The 27,828-nt window shown below is 39.7% G+C and overlaps 1 long non-coding RNA gene across 1 annotated transcript in view; it reads left to right on the forward strand.

The window, feature by feature from the left end:
• The window catches only part of LOC114032757, a 35,929-nt gene extending 8,716 nt beyond the window's left edge, over positions 1-27,213 (forward strand). The window contains exons 2-3 of the long non-coding RNA XR_003567868.1: positions 12,956-13,055; positions 26,810-27,213. This is a non-coding gene — a long non-coding RNA (uncharacterized LOC114032757). The remainder of the gene's footprint in view (positions 1-12,955; positions 13,056-26,809) is intronic.
• The last annotated feature ends 615 nt before the right edge of the window (positions 27,214-27,828 follow it).

Consider the following 27,828-nt stretch of genomic DNA (forward strand, 5'->3'; position numbering starts at 1 on the left):
TCTATGTTCCAAGATCAATTCTTGCTCCAACATTCCATGTTTTATGTTCTAAAGACTCTTCTAGCTCTAGACCTTAGAAGGTGTTCTACCTTCTAAGGAATTTTCCAGCTCTGATGCATTTTCTAAGATGTCTCGTAGCTTTAACATTCCATTTCTTTTTATAAGATTTTTTCCAGTTCTAAAATTCTATGTTCTATAGTCCCTTTCAGTTCTAGTTTATCAAGTTCTAGGCTCCTCCTCTTCCTTTGGAGAATACTCCTCTTTTTTGAATACCAAGGTTATCACTAGGTGGCACCACCACATTTAAGCACACAAGGGGAAAAGGAAGTAAAGAAATAGGAGAGAGAGAGAGAGAATACAAATGGTCCAAGACAACTGAACAACAAGTCCACCCCAAAGTAAATAGTGGGAGTTGTCTCTTGACCCTATGAAGGAAAGCTTAGAGTACCCAAGGAGGCTGGCAGAAAATTTATCCCCTGCAGTCTTGGCTATACATTTATAATTTTGCACTGATACTGTGGCAAAGAAGTCTATCCTAGAAGCCTTGAGAGACACCATTAAGTATTCATAATTCACATTTCATCAGCAGATAGAAATGAAGTGCTCATTCAGAATGCATTTCAAATTTCTTGCATCAAGATGGGGCTGATGTTGCGATTTCCCCCAGTTAACAAGGATGAAGGAAGGGAAGGGGCATTTTTCTTAGGGCTGATATTATTCCAATAGACCTAATGCAACGTGTTCTTAAGATGCACAAATAAAGCCAATCTAAAAGAAATACTACCCATGATGGTCCATGGTTAGAGCCAATGTTTGGGGAGGATCAGAACTCCGTCCGAAGTAGGGCCCTTGCAAGATAACTTCAAGTTATTTTTATCAAAGATGTACATATAGAGTATATAGAACACAGCTGGCCCATGCCCTAGGAATAGTCATGGTCTCCAGGTCTCAATTTCCTCACATTAAGCATTTATATTATAATAGGGTCATAGGATTTGGAGTTGGAAGGAACCTTAGAGAGTATCTAGTTCAGGGGTTCTTAACCTGAGTTTCATGAATTTTTAACACATTTTGATAAATATTTCAATATAATTTGCTTTCTTTGTAACCCTATGTGCTTCATTTTATGAATTTAAAAGCGTTATTCTAAGAAGGGGCCCATGGAATTCACCAGATATCTATGACACAAAATGGTAGTCCCACTTCCTCATTTTATCCATAAGAAAACTGAAACCAAGGGGGCCAAAAACATGCCTAAGTCTTCCAACCCCAAATCCTGTGCTCTTTCCACCATATCAACATCCATTCTTTTCTTCATTCAGTCACTTATTAAGGACATTCTAAGTTCAAAGCACTGTGGGGTTGATAAAGAAACTTCATACCAATTATAACAAGAGGATCACAAAATCATAGATGTAGAACCTGGAAGGGAACTAGTCTAATCCCCTCATTTTAGAGATGAGGAAACTGAGGTTCATAGATGGGCAGTGATGTATAAAATCAACCATGTAGCAAATGACAGGGACAGGTCCTCTGACCCTAGAGTCATTCATTGTTCTTTCCATTTTAATGCAATGTCTAATAAAAACACATGTTGCCTCTAATATCTTACAATAAGAAGTGGTTTTTTTTTTTTTGGAAGGGGTCTTGTGAGAAAGAAGGAGGGAAGAAGGGAACATACAGTAATCTCCAAAAAAACAAAAAACCCAGAACAAAACAAAACAGAGTTCAAAATCTCTGAGCCCCAAGGGGAGACCTTGAAAAGAAAACCCTTATCAAGTCATCCAAATCTTCCTGTCCCTCTCTTTCTTTATTTCTTACTGGTACCAATGCCCTAAAGTTTCTACCTTTAGCTACAGTTTCTTTGTCTCAACTTTCTGAGAAGCACAAGTCAGTACCTCTCATAGCAAACACCATTGCCACAAAAGATCTATACAACTTCCTGTATCTTAAGCCAATGATTTAATTGACTGAAACTTGACCTAAAGTGAATAAAGCAGAGCTTTAAGTCCTAATACAAGGCTCTGTGTCTGGCTCTGCCACCTACTGACTGTGACCTATGTGACAAGTCAACCTCTCTGGACCCAAGTTTCAGTAACTGTAGAAATAGGGACTTTGAACTAAGAGAAGGTTTGACTAGATAATTTCTAATGACCCTTTCAATGCTACAGGCATGTTCATCCAGTTGTAATAGTCTACATTTTATGTTCTAAATTTCCTTCCAGCTCACATATTCTATTTTTCTAAGTCTTTTCATGCTCTGATAGTCTATGTTTTATTTATGTTTCCTTCTAATTTTGATATTCTAGGGTCTAGATTCTAAGGTCTCTCTCAAATTTCATATTTGGTGGTCTCTAGTTCTTTCCAAATCAGATTTTTTCTAAATCTGATCTTATCCAAATACCCTAAGGTCCCTTCTAGCTGTTGCCCAAATTACTTTGCACTTACTTTCTTTTTGTTTTGTATTTACACATATATGTAGGTGTTGTTTCCCCCAGTAGAATTTAAGCTTCTTGAGGGTGAAGGATGTTTTTTACTTTAGTCTCTTTTTCCTCAACACCTAGAACAATGCCTGACACACTATAGGCATTTAATAAATGCTTGCTGAATGAATGAATGAATCAATAGCATAATATTCAATACAACAAAATTCCAGCTCAACTGAATGTTTTGTAGTCTCTGGTACTTTATTGTAGCAGAATTGGGTAACTGAGGGACAGGTAAGTTCCCAAGTCATGCTTGGAATTTTATGAACACACTAGTCCCAAAGTCTTAAAGAAGGTGACCAATGAAAAAATGCCCATATGACCAAACCAAGAGTTCATCAAGGATAAATAGCAGAGGAAAAAAAAATCTCCTTAATGGAAACCATTTAAAAAATTCTAACCTTTGTTTGGCTGAATTCTGAGGGCACACAATACCTACTGAGTTCATTTTGGAAGTACAATAAAGATATCTTCTTTGGCAGGGTTGGATTTGGGGATTTCATTGCTCAATGCTACCTTTGATGGGGGCTGTATTTCTGGCCTAGTTAGGTAGTTTATCTGTTCCTATTCATTAAAAGAGAGCCTGCAGCTATCTGAAGACTATGCTCAGCATTGCATTATTATTGCTCCAAAAAGCATGGACAAGAATTGATTATAAAAATTCCGAGATTTCAGGAGGGAATTCCCAGGTGTCTTGGAAATAAATGCATCTGGGCTTTGGATAGGAGGGGGAAAGGAGCAGAGAGAGAAAGGGTACTATGGTACAATTTGGCAACTATAGTAATAGACTCCTTCCAAAGTTGAAGTAAAACCAAATGTATTCAGCCTAGCTCAGTTTACTGCCTGGAAAACTCTAGAGTTGAGGCTAAGTTATGGGAAACTGCTGGGCCTATGAGTCAATCAGATCCTAGATAGGAGTCTATGCTCCCTGACCTGGTAGAGCTCTTCGTCATGTGGTTCAGGTAATAGGGCGTACAATTAGAGCCACCACCCTAGTCTGGGGCCTCTTTCACCTCTTGCTTGGACTATTGCAACAAGCTTCAATTGGTCTCCCTGCCTCACCTCTTTCCTCCCTTATCCCTCCTCCACACAGCTGCTAATGTGACATTCCTAAAGGACAGATCTGATCATGCTCCCTTTGCTTGACAAATTCCAGTGGCTCCTTATTAGTGCTAGTAGATAGAAGCAAAGACACACTCCTCTGTTTGGCATTTGAGGCCCCTCACAACCTGGCACTAGCTCACCTTTCTAGGCGTATTATATATTACTCCCTCTTAAGTACTCTTCAGACCAGCCAAATCGGCCTTCTTACAATACAGCAATCCATCATTCATCTCTATTTATACAAGATGGCCCCCATTCCTGGATTGTGTTCCTTCCTCACCTGTGCCCCTTAGACTCCCGAGTTTTCTTCAAAGTTCAGCTAAAGCCCCCTACATGAGGCCTTTCCTGATTTCCATCCCCCCTCCAACTGCTATTGCCTCTTCACCAAAATTACCTTGTACAGTCGATTCTCATCGTTCATAGTAGTTATGTTCTATAAAGTCTCCACAAACACTCAATTAACAAACACTGAACCATTGCTCCCAGGGGAAATACAGGGTTAGGTTCCTGAGAGTCTCTGGTCACAACATTTTTATCAACTGATCAACACAACCTTGTTTTATATGTGTTTCTGTTTAAAGACACCTTATTATGTATACATGTACACATATGTGTATGTATTTCTTACAAATAACTAATTATACCTAAATTAGGTGAACTTCCTCTTCTTTTTTCTGGACATACTATATTATTGATTCATTAACATTGAAGTCAGGGCCAACAGCACAACATGCCTGAATGAAGCTTATCTAACACATGTATTTTCTCCAGAAGACACATCACAGCCTCCTTGTGCTTAGGGACACTAGGCTGCACTTTAGCACTCTGCTTAGGGACCGTGAAATTATTAACAAAAAGCACCAAAATGCAAAAAACATGGCACTAAATAAATTACATAAAGGATACTTCTTTACAGTATGAGTAACAAGAAGGTGGAATCACCTTGTTCACCCTCAGCCAGAAACATGTATTGGGTGATTCAAATTTTTCACTGCTCTGTGAATGTCCACAAATGACTTTGAAAGTACTGTGAGAATTTATTTTGGGGTTAGAAATAAATTTTAGTGAATAGGCAAATTCACAAATATAGATTCCATGAATAATGAGGATGAACTGTATTTATTTTATATATACTAAAAATATATATATTTTATATATACTAAAATGCATATATATGATATTCCTCAGAATGTAAACTCCTTGAGGATAAGAATTCTCCTATGTTAGGATCTAGCATAGTGCTGAGCCTATGGTAAGGACTTAGTAAATGGATCAAAGATTTAGAAATGGAAGTGAACTTCAAGGTCATATAGTCAAAACACCTCATTTTGCAAATGAGAAAACTGAGGCCCAGAAATTTTAAAGTGGCTTACTCAAGGTCTTTCTGCTATAGCACACATCTAGCTCAACATGATCAGTTTATAAATGGGAAAAATTAAGGCCACAGGAAGTTGCAACTGGCCTAGGGGGTACCACATCAGGTCTTCTGATTCTAAAGCTAGTGCCCTTTCTACTGTACAGATTATTTATGTGCAGTAGAAGCCAGTTTTATTACCTTGTGTGCATTAGAAATGAATAATAACAATAACTCATGTATTAGTGCTTTACAGTTGCACAGCACTATGAAATGAGTAATTATGACAGTCTGTGAGGTAAGTAGTATGAACATTTTTGTCCCCCTTTTACAGATGATGAAACTGATGCTTAAAAATGCTAAGTAATTTGCCTCAAATTACAAGGCATGTAAATAGAGACTGGGTTGGAACCCAGTTTTTCTTAATCTGTCTGGTATGCTTTTCATTACACAATTAACTCTGAAGCTCAGAATGATGGAGTAGAAGGCATTTTCCACCTCTGCTCAGACTAGTGCTGGGGTGCCTTTATACATAAAAGAAGTAGGTAGATGTCTACGTGTTGTCCTTTGAATGGACTCCAGGTAGAACTCAAATGATTTCTCCCTGTGCCTTCCATATTCCACCATGTAGTTTTGGTCCTTTGGAGTTTTAAGGTTTTTTATTGCCTTCAAGAGTTCCTTGCTTAAAACCAGACAAGATATTAGAGTAGCATGAAGCATTACAGCCTAGCTCCTCCCATAACAACTCCAGCAAAGATCTAAGAACAATGCCAGACTGAATAGTGATGGAAAATAAAAAGAAAAACCACAGTGGGTTATCTTTTCAGCTTATGATCATAAATTTGACTTATAGGCAGATGGCCAGATCAGGTAGCATAGAATAAGAGGGGGCCAGGATCACAGGCTTAACCCCTAAGCCTCTGGAACTGGACCAGTAGTATGGGGTCATCCAGAATGGGAATGGACTCAGCCCTGGACCTAGAATAGACTAGGCTAACAATGTAATCGCTCTGAACCTGCTGGACCATCTAGATTAGCTAACAGGGGCTGAGACCAACTATTATTTACTGGAGAACCACCCAGGGGCAAGTTTGCAGTTATGTTGTCCAGTTTCAAGCTAGAATCTGGAGTCTGGAAAAACCAGGAGAGAAATGATCAGACTGTGCCCTTGATGTAGACACACAGAGCCATCTGAAAGTTCACAGTTCCCCAAGTGCCTCAGTGATCCTGGAAGAACATACTACTCAATACCTGAAGAACGTAGTAGTGACGACCTCAGATAAGACAAGCTAGGACTATACAAAGCCATTACAATCCTACCAGAAGTGCAGTGAGCCTGGCTCTAACACACAGCATCAATTCAGGAAATGAGGCTGGAGGAATGAATAACAAACAAACCAAAAAATCAAGACCTTTTATGGTGCCCTAGACACCCAAGACACAAACCCAAAGAGGAGAATAACTACAAAACCACTGCAAAAAAAATTCAGAGAAAAACACAGCTGGGGCATATAAGATCAGTTAGAATTCATTGAAGAAATGAGATAAGATTTGACAAAAAAAGAGTTTAAAATGAAATAAATGAAAAGAGAACAATAGAGAAAAGAATTGAAAAAGAACCAAGAGTATTAGAGGAAAGACTTAAAAAGAGGATTAATAGCTTAACATAAGAGGTACAAAATTTTACCCAAGTAACAGACTCCTTAAAAAATAGAATGGAACAAACAGCAATTCATGATTCATGAGGCAACAAGAAATGTTTCTTTTAATAGAAAAGATTGAAAATATAAGTATCATATCTAAAACAACTGAACCAGAAAACACATCAAGCAGAGAGCATTTAAGAATCATTGGATTGCCTGAAAGCCATAACAAAAAAAAAAAGCATGAATATTATATTTCAAGAAAACTGTCTAAACATGTTATTAAAAAAAATGGCAAAATAAAAATAGAAAGAATCTCGTGATTACCTCCTGAAAGAAGTTTCAGGAAACAATCACCAAAATCTAGAGCTTCTTAGCTCCTCCCATAACAACTCCAGCAAAGATCTAAGAACAATGCCAGACTGAATAGTGATGGAAAATAAAAAGAAAAACCACAGTGGGTTATCTTTTCAGCTTATGATCATAAATTTGACTTACAGGCAGATGGCCAGATCAGGTAGCATAGAACAAGAGGGGGCCAGGATCGCAGACTTAACCCCTAAGCCTCTGGAACTGGACCAGTAGTATGGGGTCATCCAGAATGGGAATGGACTCAGCCCTGGACCTAGAATAGACTAGGCTAACAATGTAATCGCTCTGAACCTGCTGGACCATCTGGATTAGCTAACAGGGGCTGAGACACCAACCAACCAACAAAAAGACATTGTGAGTTGTCAGAAAGAAAATCCAGGTTCTGAGGAACCACAGATAAAAATCACAAAAGATTTAGCAGCTAACATAAAAAAAGAGTGGAGAACATGGACTACCATATTCCAGAAGGCAAAACAGATAGTCTTAAAATCAAGAATAATTTACCCAGAAAAACTGAGTATCATGCTATGAGGGGGGGAAATGGATTTTTAATGAACTAGGGCTTCTAAGCATTCCTGATGAAAAAATCAGAGCTGAGTATAGACTCTGAATTAAAAACACAGGAGTAAAGACAAACATAAAAGGCAAATACACGTAAGCAATCAAAAAGGACTCAATAAGGGTGCATTGCTTGCATTCTAATGGAAGAAGATGACACAAATATCCCCTCAGAACCCTAATGTCATCAGCAGCCATCATACATGGAGTCAAATAAGACAGGACTGGGAGTGATTTTGTTTTGTTTTGATGATGTTGAAAGAAAAAAAGGTAGGGGAGGGAAGAATTGGAGAGGAAATGTGGAGGAAACTCATTATCTTACATAATTGTGGGGCACAAATAAAAGTCTATGCAAATGTGGAACTGTAATATTGCTTTCATCTGAAATGGTCACAGGAGAATAGAACACACACCCACATGTACACACACACACACACACACACAGAGTTTGGGATAGAAATATCTTCAGTTCAACAGGAAAACAGGATGAGGTGAAAGGCAGGAGTAAAAAGAAGGGTAGATTTAGGGAGACTTTAGTAATAAGCAAAACATGATCTCTGATCTCAAAGGGGAGAGGTTCATAAAGAAAGGTTTTAAAAGCTTAACTATACATATTTATTACAAGCATTTTGTTTTTAGTTTAATTTTTCAATTATAGAGGGTGGGAGGGACAAAAAAATCAGTTTTGGTTTGTTGAAAAAAATTTTTGATTGAACTCTTGGTTGCTGTGGGCTAGAGCTGAACCAGGGCATTCCTCTGTAGTTGATGTCCAGATATTAGAATGAAATGAGACACTCATAGGTCATTAAACAGATAGCTAAAGGAGATTTACATAGACATACCATGGAAAGGAGATTCAAAAAGGATGGGTACCAAGGACATCTCAAATTGATTCAACTGAGCAAAGATTCCCTGCCTCTGAGTTGCCCATGATGGTCCCAGCCTAGCATCAGAGCCAGCCTGGAACTTCTTATGGCTGTTTGTACTTAAGAAAGCAGAAATTGATGCCAACAGCCCAAGTCAATAGGATCTTGAGGACACTTTCAATACTTTTAAAGGAAAAACCAGCCTAACTTATATGGAGGTTGGGACTGAGAGGGTTAGGGTACTAACATACCAGTAGTCATATTTTAAGCATCATAGTTGCATAGCTTCTAAATCGCACCTAAGTCAGCCTCAAGGGAGGATTAGTAGACTGGTAGCTAAAAACAAGCTGTGGCTAGGAACAGTTGCCTGGAATTCAAGAGATGAAGACACTTGGAGAGAGAAAAGAAGTATTGCTGTTAGGGAAATGGCAAAAGGATACCTATGGGGAAAATGAATCAGCTTGATAGTTTGACTAAGGACACTCCTTTGGCATAATTCAGGATGCCATGAAAAGAAGCTAGGTAGCAAGGCCAAGACCATGGTGGGGCCCTACCTTCCCATTTCTTTTTGGTTTGCTTTTCTCTAATGTCAATATTCTATTGGTGTTGCTGTTTACAAACTGTCAATCAACATTGGTAGAAGGAGGTTTCCCAATGGGAGTACCCTAAACTATTGAACTCATAGACCCAGTACCTATCCCTATTCTGCCATTACAAAGTATTTTCCTTATTATGACTCTGTGAAGTAGAAAAGTATTCTCCCTATTTTTTAGAAGAGGCTCTGACAGGTTAGATGACCTGAATGGGATCCTATAGCTAACTAGTAAGTAGCAAAGCCAGGACTCAAGCCCAATTCTTCTGACTCCAAATCTGGGACTCTTTCCAATGCATGCATGTTCTCTACCCCTACCCCCATCACTGTGTTTTAATTCATGTGAGCACAAAGAAATTGTCTTTGACTGACTAGAGACAAAATAATGGTTCAACCTTAGTCTTTGTCTCCTGTTCCCAAATAGAGCCTCTCTGTCTTTCCCTGATTCTGAATTCTAAAAATTCTAAATTCTATCCATGTCTACACTGGCCTAGCACCCAACATGAATAAGCATTCCTACTTTTGTTCCAACTCAAGTCTCTCTTCCATTAAGGATTCCAGGCCTCTGACTTTAATTGCTCAATCAGATCTATAATTTATCTAAATGAAATATTTGACGACTCTCTGATGACTTGATTGGCAGAAGAAAAATGAATATGAATATGCTGTTACTAGGTTCCAAAAGATGCAGAGTTGAGCAGACCTTTAGTAGGTCTTAACTTTTTGGTCCTTTCTTGACCTATGACATTTTCAGTTCCTGGAGATATGCCAAAACCAGCAAGGGGTTGAGTAGTTGCAAGGCTGAACTTGGTCAGTGCATATTTTGGGGGAAGGAACTGCAATGGAGTGTGGAGAACCAGGAATTTCAGGCAAGGGGGAGTTCTCTTTCTAATAGATGATCCAGGATCAGCTAGGTGTCAAAATGGATAAAGCTGGTCTTGGTGTCAGGAAGATCAGAATTCAAATATGGTTTCAGACATTTTCTAGCTATGTGACCCTGAGCAAATCATTTAATCTCTATGTACCTCAGTTTCCTCATCTATAAAATGGGAATAATAAAAGTACCTACCTTTCAGGGTTATTATGAGGGCAACATGAGATATAAAGTGCTTTGTAAATCTTAGAACACTATATAAATACTAATTATCATTATCATCATTGCTATTATTATCAATTTCACTTGTGGGGATGAGATCTGAACCCCTAAAAGGAAAAGACCATGTCTTTGGGATTTGGATCCCAAAAAGGAAAAGCCCTGGACTTTTCCATATGGTCAAGTCTCAGGTATTCACCTGAGGCTATAATCCACTCAACTGGCCCTTCATTGTGGCTAAGTCCAATCTCCCAATTCTGTTCTGTTATCACCCCAGGCCACTTCCCACCCTTAATCCTATCTAGATTCCATTCTCTCTTGGCCACATGTTCCAGGACCCTGGCATTCTATTACCACACAGTTACCCTAGCTTACTGGCCACTCCCATCCAGATCCTCCCAATATACCTCCTCACAGTCACCTCAGACTACTTGTCCACTCCTAGACCCCTCCCACAGTCTTTCTGTATATAAGATCCATCTTGTTTCCATTAAGGTGCTCAACTTCTTAAAATCTGGCCAGGGGCTGAGATTTAATCTAGCCCACTTGTCAATATGATCATCACAAAAGTTCAGATTCCTTAACAGTCTGGCCAATATGACAGATCTTTAATAAACCTTGTCTTTGGCTGAAAGAAGGCTTGGGTCAATTTCATTCAGACAGGACCCACATGTCGCTATTTTGGGGTCCCAGCACCCCTAAACCTCAACATTACCATCTCCTTTCTGTGTGATTCTCCTCCCATCTAGGTTTCTAGGATAGTCTTAGAGTGCTCTGAGAGTTCTGATTCTCTGAAGGGAGTGGGATTCATAGTAGTTATTTCTTGATAGGGGAGACAAAAGCAAGTTTTCAGGCTGAAAAGAAAAAAGATCCAGTAGAGAGGGAGAGATTGAAGGTGCATGATAAAGAGAGGGCTTACCCAATGAAGCCAGATGCTGGTAAAAGACTGGAGGGAATAGAGATAAGGATTCTGGGAGAGGGATTAGCTTTGACAAAGTAGAGTATTGCCTCTTCTTCTGTGACCTGAGGGGCAGGAGAATGGGCAAGGGCACTGAGAGGTTTAGAGGAATGTAGGAGGGAAATTGCGAGAATTCGTGTCAGATAACAGTCTTCTGGGTAAAGTGTTTGGGGCTTGAGAAAAAGAAAATTGGAAGTACAATTGGTGTGACATGATGGTAAAAAGAGTTATAGTGAAAAAGTAGCACTGGCTTTGGGGTCAGAAGACTATTACTTAATAGAGTGTGACAGGTGAGTCACTTCACCTCTCTAAGACTCAGTTTCCTCATCTATAAAATTAGACCATATGATACTCAAGATCCCTTCCAGCTCAAAATCCTATGAAAGAGTCAGGAGAAAGATACTCTTAAAGTCCCAAGATTTTGTTGTAGTCTAACCCCATTATAAAGCCTCTCTCTGGAGTTTGCATCCAATGAGTCTGAGAGTCAAATTATACTTCCTAGGATATATAGTAGTATTCAGTAAATAGGAATGCAAGAATAAAAGAATGAAGGCAGGAAGGAAAGAAGGAAGTAAGCAAGGAAGGAGAGAATGAATGAATGAATGAACAAATGAATGAATGAAAGAAAAAACATTTACTGTATGCAAAACTTTATGCTAAGCACTGGAGATACAAATAGAAAAGCAAGATGGTCCCTGATCTCAAAGAGCTCACATTTTAATAGGGAAGACTGCATATGGAAGGTTTGTACTAGAAGACTTGAGTTCAAGTCCTAATTTTGACATTGGTTAGCTGCATGACAATGAGCAAGTGGCTTCACCTCTGTTCTAGCAGATCTATTATCAACACAAAGAATATCCTCCACTTTAGCTCTCATTGATTGGCCAACAAGAGGTCCCAGCCCAAGGTGCTCACTTGGTCATTGTTAGGGTTCTGATGTCTCAGAGTGAGTGTAAATAGCAATTGTTTCTATTTTGGCCAGAAACTCTGAGCTTCTTCCCCTCCCAGGTTGATTTTTTTTTGACTAGGTAAAAGAGGCCATTCTTTGCCTCATTTCTTACCTAGCCTTAATCACTGATTGGGCATTGCCTTACACCAGGGGTGTGGAACCTGCAGCCTGGAGGCCATATGTGGCATTCTAGGTCCTTGGATGCAGCCTTTTGACTGAGTCCAAGTTTTACAGAACAAGAAAATTTGTTCTGTGAAGTTTGGATTAAGTCAAAGGGCTGCACTTGAGGACCTAGAAGGCCACATGTGGCAGGTTGAAGGTTCCCCACCCCTGCCTTAGACAAACTGAGACCTGGGAAAGACCTTAGCTTAAAAAGGCCAAGGTCTCCCACTGCACCTGGGGCCATCTCCAGTTACCCTAATCTAGATCTTGCCAATAGACCCAGGTGGCTCTGGAAGAGAGAGTGAGGCTGGTGACTTTGCATATCCCTGCCTCACTTAAATCCAATTCATTTGCAAGTCATGACATCACCTTCTTGATATCATTGGTCCTCTTGGAGAATGAAGGACAAACAACAACAATCCAAAAATAGAATGGGTTACACTAGGGAGATGATGGGGGCAGCTATGGGGCTCCATAGTGCGTAGGGCATTGGGCCTGGAGTCAGAAAGACTCATATTCCTGAGTTCAAATCTAGCCTCAGACACTTACTAGCTGTATAAGTAACCCTGACCAAGTCACTTAACTCTGTCTGCCTCAGTTCCTCACCTGTAAAGTGAGCTAGAAAAAGAAATGACAAACCACTCCAGTATCTTTGCCAAGAAAACTGAAAATTATTGAATGAAGTGTTATGATGAGTTTCCTATCACTGAAAGTATTTAAGTGGAGGTTAGATTATTATTGGGGATATTTTGGACAGGATTTATTATTTGTTAAACTAAAATGACCTCTTGACTCTAAGATGTTATTATTTTCTCTAGGTATCAGTTTCCTTACCTGTAAAATGGTAGCAATAACACTTGTACTACCTACCTCACAAGGATAATGTGAAGAAAATACTTGATTGTTGACGTGCTATAGGTATGAGTTCATAGTGATGATAAGTATAATAATATTCAAATATACAAGTCTTACTTTATTTTCTGGTACCAGTATCATTACGAGGCTCTACTACATTTTGATGATACCTCAGCCAGGTATCATCAGTGAGCCTTAAAGTGCTATTCATCCTCAGGAAAGATAGCAGATTAATTTTGCCTTTCTCCATAATAACACAAATGTGTAGAAGTATCATCTAAGGAGTATATCCTAAGGGCAGCTAGGTGGTGCAGTGGACAGAGCACCCGGCCCTGAAGTCTGGAGGACCTGAGTTCAAATCTGGCCTCAGACTAAACACAACACTTATTAGCTGTGTGACCCTGGGCAAGTCACTTAACCTCAATTGCCTAACAAAAAAAAAGGAATATATCTTGATAGAGCAGCCTCTAGATCTGTTCTGATATTGCCTAGAAAACACCTGCTCTGAGTCCAGCTCCCTGGAATGAATCTATCTTTTGACCATCATCAGAACTGGCTTTAAGTGAGGGGAAGAGAATGAAGCATCATGTCCTTAGACCTGTGAGGGGGAAAATTGGCATGTTCTTTCTGGGATTCAGGATGACAGATTTTCAGAGTAGGTAGGACATCTTGTCCGACTCTCTCCTTTTTACAGAGGAGGAAACTGAGACTCAGAGAGGGGAAGTCACAAGTAGCCAACTACCTCATGCAGTTTCCTATTCTATTAAATAAGGGAGTTGGATATGATGAGTCCTAAGTTCTCATTCAGCTTTAAATTCTATAATCCTATGGTTCCATGAGCATCTGTGAGAGAAGAACAATTAGGAAATTCATGGATTGTTTCAAGTTTAATGAACATTTACAAAGTGCTTACTGCATTCAATATATTCCTTCCATTCAGCATCCTAAGGAGGAGTACTCCTAGGAAAGAACGTTTGAGTTTCATGAGAGAGATGGGGTCAACATAAACACTTCTGTGATCATGACCCCAATCAAGGCAGAAGCCCATAATTAAACATACAAACCATTTGACTTGGAAATAGAAAGCTAAACTGAACATGATCATTTTAGTTATTCTTCCCTCCTTCTATAACCCCAAATCAGACCCCTCAGAATGAAATAATTGCAAATTCTTTGAGCTCCTTTTCTTATAGACTGCATCACAGTTTCAGTTTTTCTCTGAGTTCCCTAAATAGGAAACCCACCTCAGGGGAAGCTTACTGTACTAAGGTGATAGGTTAGCAAAACGTGAGGTCTGACAGGGAGGTATAATGTCATCTTAGGCTTTCAAGAAAGTCTTTCAAAGAGCAACCCAGCAAGTGAAAGGAAGATTGTTGAATAAATTAGCCAGAGTAGCTTGACAGGGTCCTTTTTAGATCTCATTGTGAGTCTAAAATGAGTTCTCTTCCAGGAAGGTTTACCTGTCCAGGTAACCACTGAATCTTCCCCTTGTTATTATCTCTGCCTGATGAAAAGGCATTGAGTTCCCATACAAGAAAGCGCCAAGGCTTTGAAGAAAAGATGGATCAGTGTTCAGATCAATCTGACCTTGAAACCCAAGAGTAGGCGCAGCCCTAGTCTCCTGGCTGGCTTTTTAAGAGCAGACTATTTTCAGAAAGTGAACTGGCTATTTCAGCCTCAGACCTAATGCAATTTTTTTTCTCCTCTGTATTTCCTTGCAGCCCTAGTTAGACTCTCATAAACCTGCTTTTTATATATGTAGCATTGGCCTTCTTCCTGGCTCGGTACACATTTAATTTTTGTATCTCATTTGTCCTTCTGATGTGTCTAAGTAAAAAGGGAGGGCTACTTATAGATAATTAGAAGCTTGTTAAGAGTAGGGACTGTTTATTTTTGTCTTTAAATCCCCAGAACCTAGTGTAGTTTGTGTATGTTATAATAGACCCTTAATATGTTTCTAGATTGCTTAATTGATGAGAAAACTAAGTCACAGAGAACTCATTTATCTGAAGTGATTTGGTGACAAATGGAGTCAAAGTGTAGTCACCTGATTCTTGTCCAGTTCTAACATTCTGTATCTCTTTAATTCTTAGTTGTTGAAGCTAGAAAAATAGCCAAACCTTTGCCTTTGGACAGCAAAGGGACTACAGAAATGTATTTAAAATAGTGGATTCTGGCTGCAGTGAAGAGATTCCTTGCTTTTATATTCAGACAGGCTGACTTTAATAAAAAATGATAGCTCAGGCCATCTGCTCTTTAAAGATAAGCCTTTGGTTACACTTTGGAGTTGGAAACCGAAGCACCAATGAGTTTGGGTCATAGCAGGGGGTAAGAGTCCACTAGGGTCTTAGAAGAGACTGATCTCAGGATTTGGTGATTTCAATGGAACCTGTGGGTACATTTTCACTTTGTGCTTTGGAAAAAATCAGAATCAAGGCCGTTCCCAGGTTTTTGAGGAAGGGGTCAGGTTCTGTAGCAGTCTTTCATCTGTGTGTCTAGTCTGTCCTCATCTCCTGATGCAGATGCTGCTGCTACTTCATAGTCTTCATAGTTCCAGGGACACTGCTACTGACGCCAATGGTGTCATCCTCTAGTTAAGGTGGAAGAGTAGGGGACAGATAGAGACTCTTTTCCCCAAGAATGATTTTCCCCAAGAGATTTATTCTCTGGGGCTTGCCTGGAGCTGTTCCACAGCTAAGCTGGCTTGCTATTGGAATACCAGATTCTGAATTGACACACTTTTCTACTCAAACCCCGGAAGACTCAACTGAAGTGATTTAACCAACCAAGGGCATTTCCTGTGCAGCATCATGTGATTTCATTCCATTTTCACCTAGTTTGCATCTTTGCTTGATTAATTGATTGATGGATTCATAGAGATGTTCTTACCTGATAAAGGTATCAGGTCTTAGAACATCTTGTTAGTTACATTAATTGGGGTTAAGGGGTGTGGGATATCTCTCTTTAAAAGAGTATAGAAAAAAATGGAAAAAAACCCATAAAAATAAATAAAACCAAATACCATCAATAAATCAGCCCCACAAACTAATTTAGGTAATTATTAAGTGCCAGGAAATATGATTAGGCACTGGAGATTTAAAGACTAAAAAAGAAATAGTCTCTGCCTTCAAGGAGCTTACTGTGGATCAGTGAAGACAACTTGTAAGTGTAAAAGGGTATGCAAAAAGGGCAGTAAATAGAGCACCGGCCCTGAAGTCAGGAGGACCTGAGTTCAAATCCGATCTCAGACCAAGCACTTGACACTTACTAGTTGTGTGATCCTGGGCAAGTCACTTAACCCCAAGAAAGAAAGAAAAGTGTATACAAAATATATACAAGGTAATTGGTAAGGCTGGAAACACTAGCAAGTAAGGAAATTGGGAAAGTCTTCAAAAGAAGATGTTAATTGAATTGAATTTTGAAAGAAACTAAGGATTCTAAGGAATAGAAGTGAGGTTTCCAGGCATGAGTAAGAAGAGCCTGTGCAAAAACACAAAGATGTGAGATTATATGTAGAGGGCCAATTTGGCTGGACTATGGAGCACATGAAGGGGAGGCTGGAAAGGTAGGTTGGAGTCAAGTTGTAAAGGGTTTTACAAGTCAAATAAAGAAGTTTATATTTTATCTTTGAGGTCATAGGATTATAGATAATCATAGCTAAAAAGGGTCTTAGGAACCATTCATCCCCTAATTTTACAAAGGAGGAAACTAAGGTCCAGGGAGGAGAAGGGATTTGCCCAAGGCACATAAAGTGATAGAGAGAAGCCTTAAATTCAGATCTTCTGTATAGGGTAGTGCTCTTTCCCCATCAGACTAAAGGAGGAGAAAGTAACCAAGGACCAACCCCATACAGCTGCTACAGGTGGACCAGTTCAAGACATGAAGTTTCCACGGATTGACCCACAGTCCTAGTAGCCTGCTCAAGGACCAAACATGGATTGCCCATTTTCCTTTCAAAGTACTTACTCTGGGACTGAAGCATTGCATTTGCAGGCCCATAATCTTGTTCTATTAGCATCAAATTCAATAAGTTATACAGTGTTTTCATCAGCTCATCTATCAAAGAGCAGATAATCAGTTCCATGATTCTCCATACTTTTTAAAACCTGTCTAATACGATCATAAAGTCACTATTGAGCCCAAGTCCCACATTGTGTTTTCATCATGGTGATTGCCAAGGAACCTATCAGGGCCATGGGCATCTAATTAAATAGGTTATTTATTCATTCTAGTTGAGTGCTGACTGTTTTCTATATCATCTGGGCTTTTGATGTTTCATCAACCTCATGGCTAAGAGGATGGACCCCATGGACTTAATAAGCCCTTTAGTCTTTTGGAGAATACACAGCACGCAAGAGGATGATGGGCCCAAGTTTGAGTTCCAGATTTCTTTCTCTTTTAGGAAATATTTGTTGAGATAGTTTGGCCAGAGGAAGAAGGAGGGACTACAGACAGAAATAGCCTAGACACACAAAAGAAATTGTATATGAGTGTGCATTCCTCTTAGACTTATGTCTGATTGTTATATCCAGAGGAGCCTGGGATTTGTTGTCCCTAGATTGGTAAATTTGAGAAAGTCATTGTAGGGACCATTTTCCTTTAAGGCACTACACTCCAGCACTATAGTGGCCCACTATATCAGGCCCACTGCTCCAACCATTTTTTGTTTTACTCCTGTCCCTACACTTCTACGTCTTGTATCCTCCATGTTCTCCTTTAACCCCCTACCCCCTTTCCAGTTCTGGAAACATAATTGAATCAGTATTGCCACTGCTACTGGAAAGCATGTCATTCTACTCTTCTATGACTCCATTTACCATCCTTATAATTTTCCAATCCAAAGCACCCCTTCCTGGCCACCACTCCCATACTATGTTTGTTGTTTTCTATTATTAAAATTTCACTGAGGTCAAGAATTGCACTTGATTTTGTTTTTGTTTCCTCAGGGATTAAGATGGTGATTATCATATAGGAAATACTTAATAAACACTTTTTTATTCATTCATTTCACTAAGTTCCTTTGTTTAAAGCATAACACTGTGTACACCCTGGTATTTTGGAGCCATTGACTGTCAGACTGTAGTCTTGGAAGTGCTAAAGCTCCTGGTTGGACTTTACGTATGAGGAAGTATGAGAATCAGACAAAAAGGACCCAGCTGCTATGTCAGACCAGCATATGTAGCCTTGTATTATTCTTTTCTCTATTATCCTCCCAGATGTCTACCTCCAAACCTCTCCAACAAGAGGGAGGGAAGAGCCCCAGGGGTAGGGGGTGCTGAGGAGGCATCAGATTCAGAGTCTACTTCATCTTGCAAAATAATGAGTTTCTAGAGATCTTGAAGTTTAGGAAAGAAGCTGGGTGGGGAATGGTGAAGTGATCTCTTAAAGTCACTTCCAATTCTTAGATCTATAATGCTGGAAAAGGAAACGCCCATGAGAGGTTACATAAGGATCCTAGGGGACAGTGGAAAAGAGAAGCCAAGAAGTTAATAAATTTCTATATAATTCTATTCTTAGCATAAACTCTACCAAGTTTGAAAGTTACTACCTCTCTGAGTCTCAGTTTCCTCATTGTAAAACTGCTCCTATTTTCCTCATAAGAGTTGTGAGGAAAGTATGTCATAAATCTTAAAAAGCTCTGAAAATATGAATGATTGCTATTAATAATGTAGAAACTGGATCTTCCAAATAAGCATAGAAGAAAATATTTTAATCATCACTCTAGGCAGCCCTTTTTTGAATAATTTTATGAATTTTGCCTCAAACCCTTGGAAATTCCAGATTTTCTTGCTAAGCTACACAACAGACTATGTTTGCTTCCACCACCTCAACGGAATAGATTTTTTAATAATGTATTTGACAAGCTCTGGCAGAAAAGCCAACTGAACAATCAGTTGTTGCTATCTCCTTTCCCCAACACCAACACTACTCTCTATGCATGCATAATCTACAAACTGTACAGTCAGAGCTGGTTAAAGTATCTCTTTAGTAGAAAACGTTCATGTGGTATCCATAGACATATGTCTGTATTATAGTGGAGATGCAAGGGGATAGCTATAGAAAGATGGTACATAAATACCTTAATAAAATGTCTATAGGAAAGTCCCATATCTCTGACAAGGCTGTGTACTGGACTTTCCTGCAGAGAAAAATCCCACAATGGTTGGATGGAGATAGAGAATACCTGCTCTTTGAACTATTGAGTATATGAGTAGGGACTGTGTATTCACATGGAGAGTATTTGCTCATGTTGTCCTCCATGACTCAAATGCCCGCCATATCATGTGTTCCTGATCTATGATGAAAACTCTCACTTTCTTCTAGCACTAATTCACGTGCCTCCTGCTCCATTAAAGCCCTCCCTGACCTTCCTCCCACCTCCACTCCACTCTACCTTCCAAGAAAAAGTGATCTTTCCTGATGTATATGAACTGATGATAATCAGTCAGTCTAATGTGTGTGAGGAGTGTTCCCATTGGCCCCTCCTGAGGGAAGCTTGGCAAATAATGACTCTTCCCATAGGAGAAGGGCCAATGAAAATGCTCCCCTAGCATGTCTGGGCCACTAGCCCCCATTTTAGGGCCAACTATGGAAGTGTTACTGAGTGTCATGAGTAGAACCAGAGAAACAATATACATAATGACTACAACAATGTAAATGGAAAGAACAATGGAAAGAACAATAAAATAAAATAACCAGGACATTGAATACTATGTAATGATAATGAATGAAGTTGGTACTAAAGAAAAGTTGGAAAATGTACCTCCCTCCTTTCTTTGGAGAGATGAGAGACAATATGGTGTGACATACTGCATTGCTTGTACATCAGACACTTGTGTTGTATTGGTTATTTTTTTCTTGAACTGCTTTATTTCTCTCTGGTTTTCAATCTTCATTACAAGAGGGCTCACTTGGGGAGGGAAGGGAAGGGATATATTTAGAAATGACATGGATATCAATGAAACTAAGATTTTTAAAAGCTACCTTTTCTCTCCATTTTGTTTACCTCTTTGGTATGTTCATTTTATGTATTTGTATACCTCCTCTATTCCACTGGAAGTAAGTCAATGGAGTATTTATTATGCTTACTATGTACTGAGCACTGTGAATACAAATATAAGAAGAAGGAAAGACAGTTCCTGCCCTCAAGGAGTTTACATTCTAATGAGGGAAGACAAGACATTGAATGCAATTTGCAGAGGAATAAAAACATGGCTGGCTTCAAGCCCCTCCTTCAATGGAAGTACTGGAAGGAACCATTTAATCAAAGGGAGAAACCACTAGAACAAAGCGTACTTCCAATGTGTTCAGGTCTGGAGTGAGCTTCTGGATGAAGAATTGGACTATAGTAGAGACAGTCAGGAGCACAGCCTGGGGAGGAAGGCTCTTGAGGGCAGGATCTGTATGTATGCCCAAGGTCAAGTTTAGTGCCTTCCATATGTTAGGTGCTTAATAAATGTCTGTTGAATGAATAAATGAAGGTAAAATTTACAAAGAAATTCAAATAATCTTCCTCTTCACCCCCTAAAAAATATTCTTTTTTATTTTATATTGAGACTGAAGGCACATGGTGGTATTATCTATACGACCTAACCTCAGCAAAGTCTTTTGAAGAGGGATCTTCAATAGTGACTGTTTGTATTGAAAATTTTGCCTTTGATCTGTTTTTTTTTTAAAGAACTTTCATTGAAACAAATATGTTGGACTATCTCATGATGTTAAGCCATGTATCCCTCCTACCTTTTTGTATATATGAGTCTCATTTTCAACTCTGTAATAGGACCTAAAATCCAAAACAAATTGGCATGGTTGAAACATTTGATGCGGGATATTGATAAAGTCTTGAGTCACTCCATTGCTCCAACCATCTTTAATTGATTGCAAGATCATATGATCTACTCATGTGTCAGAGTAACTAAAAGCAAGTACTGTGGTCATAATACTTATGTACCCTCCAGTGCTACTGACTATTGTCCATTCAAGCGTGCCTATTCTGTATGATTCCTGTTCCTGTATTTCCACAGAGGAAACCCAGAGGGTCCATCCAACATGCTGGGAACTTCCTTGATTTCTCTTGACATCACAATGATCTCAACAGAGCAAACTTAGATTGAATTATTACAAGTGTAGTATCCAGCCCAAAGGGAATCATAGTCCCACCACTATATTAGACTTACTATATGGTGCACTGCTCTGGATGCCACATTTTTAGAGGTTCATTGGCAAACTGAAACACATTCAGAGGAGGCTATCAAAATGGTGGGAAGTCTGGGAAGTCTGGAAAGTCTTGTCACATAGGGAAATTATTGATGGAACAGGAAATAGCCTGGAAAAAGGAATACTTTAAAAGGACATAATGGTTGTTTTCAACTAATTGAATGGCTATGCCATAGAAGAGGAAATAGATCTGCTCCATGGAGCTCTAGAAGGAGGCAGATTTCAACTCAACAGAAAGCAGAGTTCTTTAAGAGAGCTGCCCAAAAAATAGGACATATGAAGAAAGCTACTATCTACAGAGAAAGAAATGATAAATAGAAGTATGTGAAGAATGATTTTACATACACACAAACATTTGTGTCTAATGATAGCCATTGCTAGGGTGAGGGGGGGAGGAAAAAAAGAAAAAGAAATTTACATAATAAATTTATTATAAATGTGCAATCATCTTTTTCATTATACTATGTTATGGAAATGATTGTTTTATTCTGTAAACAAAAAATAAAATAATTTTTTTTTAAATGGAATCTTTGCCTTGTGAGGTCTTAGGTCATAGATTCACATCTGTAACAATTATTGTGTCACAGATATAGAGCTGGAAGAAAACACTTTCACTTTATAGACCAGGATACTGAGGCCCAGAATGGTCAAGAGACTTGACCCTGATCGTACAAGTAACAAATGGGAGAACCAGGATTCAAACTCATGTTTCCTAACTCCAGGTCCAACACTATTTCATTCAGTTTCTTGACACTGGAAGTGTTCAAGCAGAAGAGATTTCAGAATGAACTGGGAAACTGGGCCAGGATCATAGATTTAAAACTGGAAATTATCTTAGTGATTTGATTCTTAAGTCTATCTCCCACCCCCCATGTATAGATAAAGAAACTGGTAGGTATTGGGGGTGGGGAAACTTACACAGAAATGTGAAATACTTTCCCCTGGGTGAAAGCCCATGATCTTCTCATTCCATGTCTACACTCATTCCTCTCTGGTACACTGATGACCTCAAAGGTGGGTCTCTTCTACCTCTAATGTTCTACAAGTCTACGATCACTCTGTAGTGTGCCTCTGGGGCTATATGATTTTGCTAGCTTCTAAAGGTAGTCAAACTCTCACAATAAGAGTTTAGCTAACTCCTCGTTCTGTCATTCTTGGTACTGAAGGCTGCCTGGTTTAGAAAAAGTAGCAGAGGAGTAACTCATCATCACCACCTTTAGCATCCTGGAGCTCAGAAAAAGCAATAATAATCACCTGCAGCAAACTGTCTGCTCCTGCACAGCCTTGTACCCAGCATCAGTGGGTCCCTTTAAAAAGAAAAAAAGGTTCCAAAACAAAGGGAATTTTCCTTTTTTTAGAAGAATTGGATTCCAGGTGGGTTTGGATGGAACAATTTAGTCAAGAAAAGAAAGGCCAGGACTTTGTTTCCGGTGGCCCATGGCCATGATCTTCAGAAACAAAAGTACGGCCTATGCTAGAGCCAGCTCCAACCCTCCTAAGTGTTGAAGTATTAAATCTTCAGTGGCGACATTTACACCTCAGAAATCAATAAATGCTACAATTATATCTTGATCTGTTGTTTTGTTGATTATTTAGACTTAAAATGGTGATGGAGAAAACATTTAAAAATGCCGATTAAATTTTAAAGTATGTGTTCATACTTTTTCCTGAGAACTGGTTGTTAAATATTTACCAGCATACCTGTAGGCAAGGGCTAGAGATAGGACCCAGAAATTGTCTTGGGGCACTTATCAATGTGAATAATAGGAAGGATTCTATCTGGGACCTACTTTACCCCTTAAATGTCATAATATAGTTTCAGTGCTATTGGTTGTTTGGGGTTTTGTTTTGTTTTTTTTTTCCCCAAAATGTTCTTCTGAGACCACAGCTGACTTTCCCTTCTGGGACTTCAAGGTAATGCTATTAAATTCCTCTAATAATGCAAGCATCTGTCCCCACAAAAACCTGGGCTTCATCAGCACATAGACCTTGTTCATGTTCCCACTTGGTGTAAGGGAACATAAACCCAAATAAGGGCTGAAGTGTGGTACGGAGGAAACAGCACAGAATCTGGAGTCATGGGTCCTGGGTGTGAATGCTGGCTCTTATAATTTGGTAGTGTGACCTTTGGCAATTACCTTCATAATTAGGCCTCAGTTTCCTCACCTGAAAATTTAAGGGGATGGGCTAAAAGATCCTAGTTATATCTCAATCCTAGGATCATAGGGTCCAAACTCATTTTAGGGTCTCCGGATATAAAATTCTCCATATCCTAGTGTGGTGTCCTTGAAGCTGGCCTCTCTGCTAAACACCTCCCTAGGGGAAGATAGTTAAGCTCCAGAAACACACACACACACACACACACACACACACACACACACACACACACACACACAATCTTTAATAGGATTTACAGAATTTAAGGGCTTCTCAGCTTTCACTGCTGTGCTGTGGAATCTGAAAGGTTCTGCCAGAGCCCACTAAATCATCTGCCTGAAACAGATGGCAAGCAAAGAGCCATCAGGAAGGGCCTTCTCATTTAGTCCTATTAGAAGAGACAGGGAACCAAACCTGCTGGTATCAGACACATAGGACAGAGCTTCCCTGCAAGTTTAAGAAAGAAAAAGGAAGAGGAGGAAGTGGACAGTTGTTAGAACTTTTCTAACTCACCTTCTCCTCCGAGCTGAGAACGTGGAAAAGCAGCTCAGGATTTTTAAATGATGTGTCATTGAAATGAACTTGGGCCTTCTAGGAATCCAAGGTCTCATTCATTTGACAATGAACTGGTTTCCATACCTGGAGCATTTAAGCATATACATTCGCATTTCCCATCTGTACTTTAAAGGGAGTAAGTATTCCTCTCCCTCCTCTTGCGGGGTAGAAAAGGCCTCATAGAGGTAACTCACTTTTAAAAATTATTTATTAAAAAGATGGAGATGGGTTGGAGGAAGGGGAGGATGTAGTATTTTGTGGTAGCAAACAGGTACCCATTTTCTGAAATATACCCCAATCCCTGTCTCCTTGCCAAGATAACAGGCTCCTTCTCCACAAGGAATCATTATGAAGGGTCTGTCAGCTTTTTCATTAAAAATCCCATTTTCAAAGGTTTATAACTTGGCCATAAAATTTGGCTCTAGGCAGGAACTTGGCACATGAAGGGTCCCCGCTAGGGAGCAGATCTCTTTTTCTCCTCCACTTAAAAAAATGACTTTATCAGGTTTGCCACTGGGGGGACAGGAAAACTCCAGGGAGAGGTGGGCAGTGTTTGAGGCTGAGCAATGTTTGAAGAGCCCGTGGGATAAGGTTGTAAGAGAGGCTGACTTTACATGGATGAATATATCTCTAAGAATTTTTTTAGCAATCTTTTGGTGGGGGTACAGGATAAAATGTACCCCCCCATCCAGATTCATTTTCAATTTGCTCCTTTCTCCAGACTTTTCAAAGACAAGGAGTGTACCCCTCAGATGCCAGCTGCTCATTTTAAAATTCCTTCTCTCTCCTCCTCTCCTGGCCATGTAAAGCTTCTACTTTGAACGCGCTGCAAGTTCAGTCTCCTTTTACATGTCCTCATGCCTCAGTTACTGCTCCCTCTGCTTCTCTGATGCTTTCCTTGGCTTGTAATCCTCATGGAGGAGTACACAGACAGCAGAAGGAAGGACAATCTACCACAGAGCAAATGGGAAAAGGGAATAGGAGTCTTCAACTATCTCCTCGGCAGAAGGTGCCAAGCCACCTGAATGTGTTATAGTTTTCTCAGCCTGGCATTCTAGGCCCTTCACCATATAAAGTATTTTGTCTGGCATTTAAACCTCTTTACAACCTGTCCCTTCCTACATTCCCAGCTCCCTTATACTTGACTTCCCTTCATGCCCTCCATGATCCAGCCATACTGGCCTGCTTGCTGCTCCTCCAACATGACAATCTTATCTCCCACCTCCATGTCTTTGCACTGGCTGTCCCTCCTTCCTGGCATGCCCTTCTTTCTCATCTCTTCCTCTTAGAATTCCTGGCTTCCTTTGGCTCAAGCTCAAGCTCTTCAGGAGACTTTTCCTTGTCCGCACAGTTGCTAGTGCCTCCATATACTCTGTATATATCTTGTATAGGCATACATTTTGCCTCCTCTGCTAAAATGGAAGTAACTTAAGGACAGGGATTGCTTTTGGTTTTCCTTTTTTTTTACCTAGTTGTCACACTACCTATCCAACTTTTTTTTTAACTTTTCTAATCTGGTCCAACCAATGGATTTGGGATCAGAAAATCTGAGTTCAAATCTGGGCACTGCCACTCACTTTTGTGACCTTGAGCAAGTCATTTTCCCTTTGGGACTTAGGTTCTTCATCTGTAAAAAGAAGAAGTTAGGACTACCTGTTTTCCAATGTACCTTCCAGCTCTAAAGTCTATGAATGATGTCCTTATACTCTCTCAATTTTCATTCCCATCCTGCCTTTGCTCACTGTTTTCCCTGGGGTTTGGTTTCCATCTTTCTCTCTTGCTTGTCCACATCTCTGAATGTTCTAACTCAAGTCCCAGTGTTTCCCTCTCTAAAAATCTTTCCCTGCCTCTCCAGCCCACATTGACCTCTCTCCTTTGGACTCCTGTCTACATCCCTCATCTGGCGAAGAGTGTATATATCTGTCTATTACTAGAAATCTGTCTCATCAGCTAGACCAGAAACCCCTGAGGGCAGAAACCATGTCTTACTCCTCTCAGAATCCCCACTAGTGCCCAAAATAGGTCTGTGAAGAAGGTAAGCATTCAGCAAATATGTATTGCACTGAAGTTAAAGAAGAAAGAGGAGGAGAGAAAAGAAGAAGAGGAGAAGGATGAGAAGGAAGTGGAGGAGGAGGAGAAGGAGAAAAAGGAAAAGAAAGAGAAGGAAAAGGAGGAGAAGAAAGAGGAGCAGGAGGAGAAGGGGGAGGAGGAGGAAAAGGGGGAGGAGAAGGAGGAGGAAAATAGAATGAATTATAGGCAAGTTTAATTGAAGGCAGAAGCTGGGTCATTTTTGTCTGAATATCCCAGGATACACAGACTTTGTCCACACACCTCTAGATACCACCCAGTACATAGAGGTTCTTTAGTAAGAACCTGCTAAATGATTGATTTAGAGTCAGGGAGATCTGAGTTCAAGTACTACCATTGATCATTTTACTTGTTAGGAATTGCTGATCTGCACCCCTGGATCACGTCATGGATGCACAACAACAATGTCAGAGGAGCCACTAAAGAAAGGGCAAGATCATTGTTTGTCCTCCCCTTCTCTAGGCCTCCATGTTCTTTAAGCTACCTTCTAGATCCAACTTTCTAATTCCATTCAGTTCAGATTAGGGGAATGTTGGAGCCAATGCATATTGGTTTTTGAGAGCTGGTAGTTAAATTTTCAGTGTGCTCAACTACACCATGAAAATGGGCAAATACTACAAATAAGGGCTTGCTTTAGTGTTTTGTTGATTTTCTAGTCTTAGGAAAGTGATGAAGAAAATGTTAACAATGGAAATTAGCCTACTGCTAAACATTTACCAGAACATCGCCTGGCTATGTCATTCTATGTGTTCTGTAGTCTAAGGTCCCCATCAGTTCTAATCTGTGTTCTCTGTGTCTAGGTCCTTCTCTTCTCTGACATTCCATGATTACCAGCCATGGCACCCAGCTTTTCTGCTGGGCCACTGTGTCTTCTGGATTGACTGATGATCACTAAGCTACAATCAAGTGAACTGGCCTCAGCAATCTTCTTGGATCAGTTTTTAGTGACCTCAGAAACCTGGTGACAAGGCAAAGGAGTAGAAATTTTAATACAAACCATTTGTATCAACTCTCCTCTGAACCTTATTTCTTTTTCTGTCTTTTTGTGGGAGACAGTTTTACATCAGTGGTATCAAACTCAAATAGAAACAGGGGTCTCCTAAAATGTGCATAAGGATCCCAGTGGGCTGCATATTGACTTAGAAAGTCACATATCAACATATTATTTGTGTTCTATTGTATTTATAATGTAGATTAAACTTAATTTCCCAATTACATTTTAATGTAATTTTTTTGCATTAAGTATTTCCCAATTGCATTTTAATCTCAGGGCTTGGAGTTTGACATCTCTTTTACATTACAAATCATCAGCTTTAGAGCTGGACAGACGTGGGAGACTGTGTAATCCAATCGAACCTCTTCATTGTATGGATGAGGAAACTGAGGTCCCAAGGAAGACATGGGTAGTAGCCGTCAGAGGTACGATTTAAAGCCACCTTCTTTGACTGTATATTTAATGTTCCTTCCATTGTATGTCAGACTCCCAAAGGCGGGCTTATGTTTGCATTTTGGAGCTTACCACCAACCCGACCAGGCACTCTCAGTCTGAAGCGGAGTTTGTTCTTACAGGCATTGTCTATACCAACTAGGCAAAGGCAACTGGACAAGCAACGTAATTATCTCAGTAATTAAACCTAAGAATACTCTTTGAACTCCAATGCAATTTAGCTCTAATCAATGAAATATTTACTTAGTGGATTAGTGTGCCTAGGCCTTCTGGGGGATAAAATGATAATTGTTACATAGCTCTTGCCCTCAGGGAGCTCACAGAGTCCTTGGAGAGATAAGAAACACCCTGTGAAACTATTGGACAATAGGA

Source organism: Vombatus ursinus, unplaced genomic scaffold (genome assembly GCF_900497805.2).
Source record: "Vombatus ursinus unplaced genomic scaffold, bare-nosed wombat genome assembly UNPS02000580.1, whole genome shotgun sequence".
NCBI classification, from domain to species: Eukaryota; Metazoa; Chordata; class Mammalia; order Diprotodontia; family Vombatidae; genus Vombatus; species Vombatus ursinus.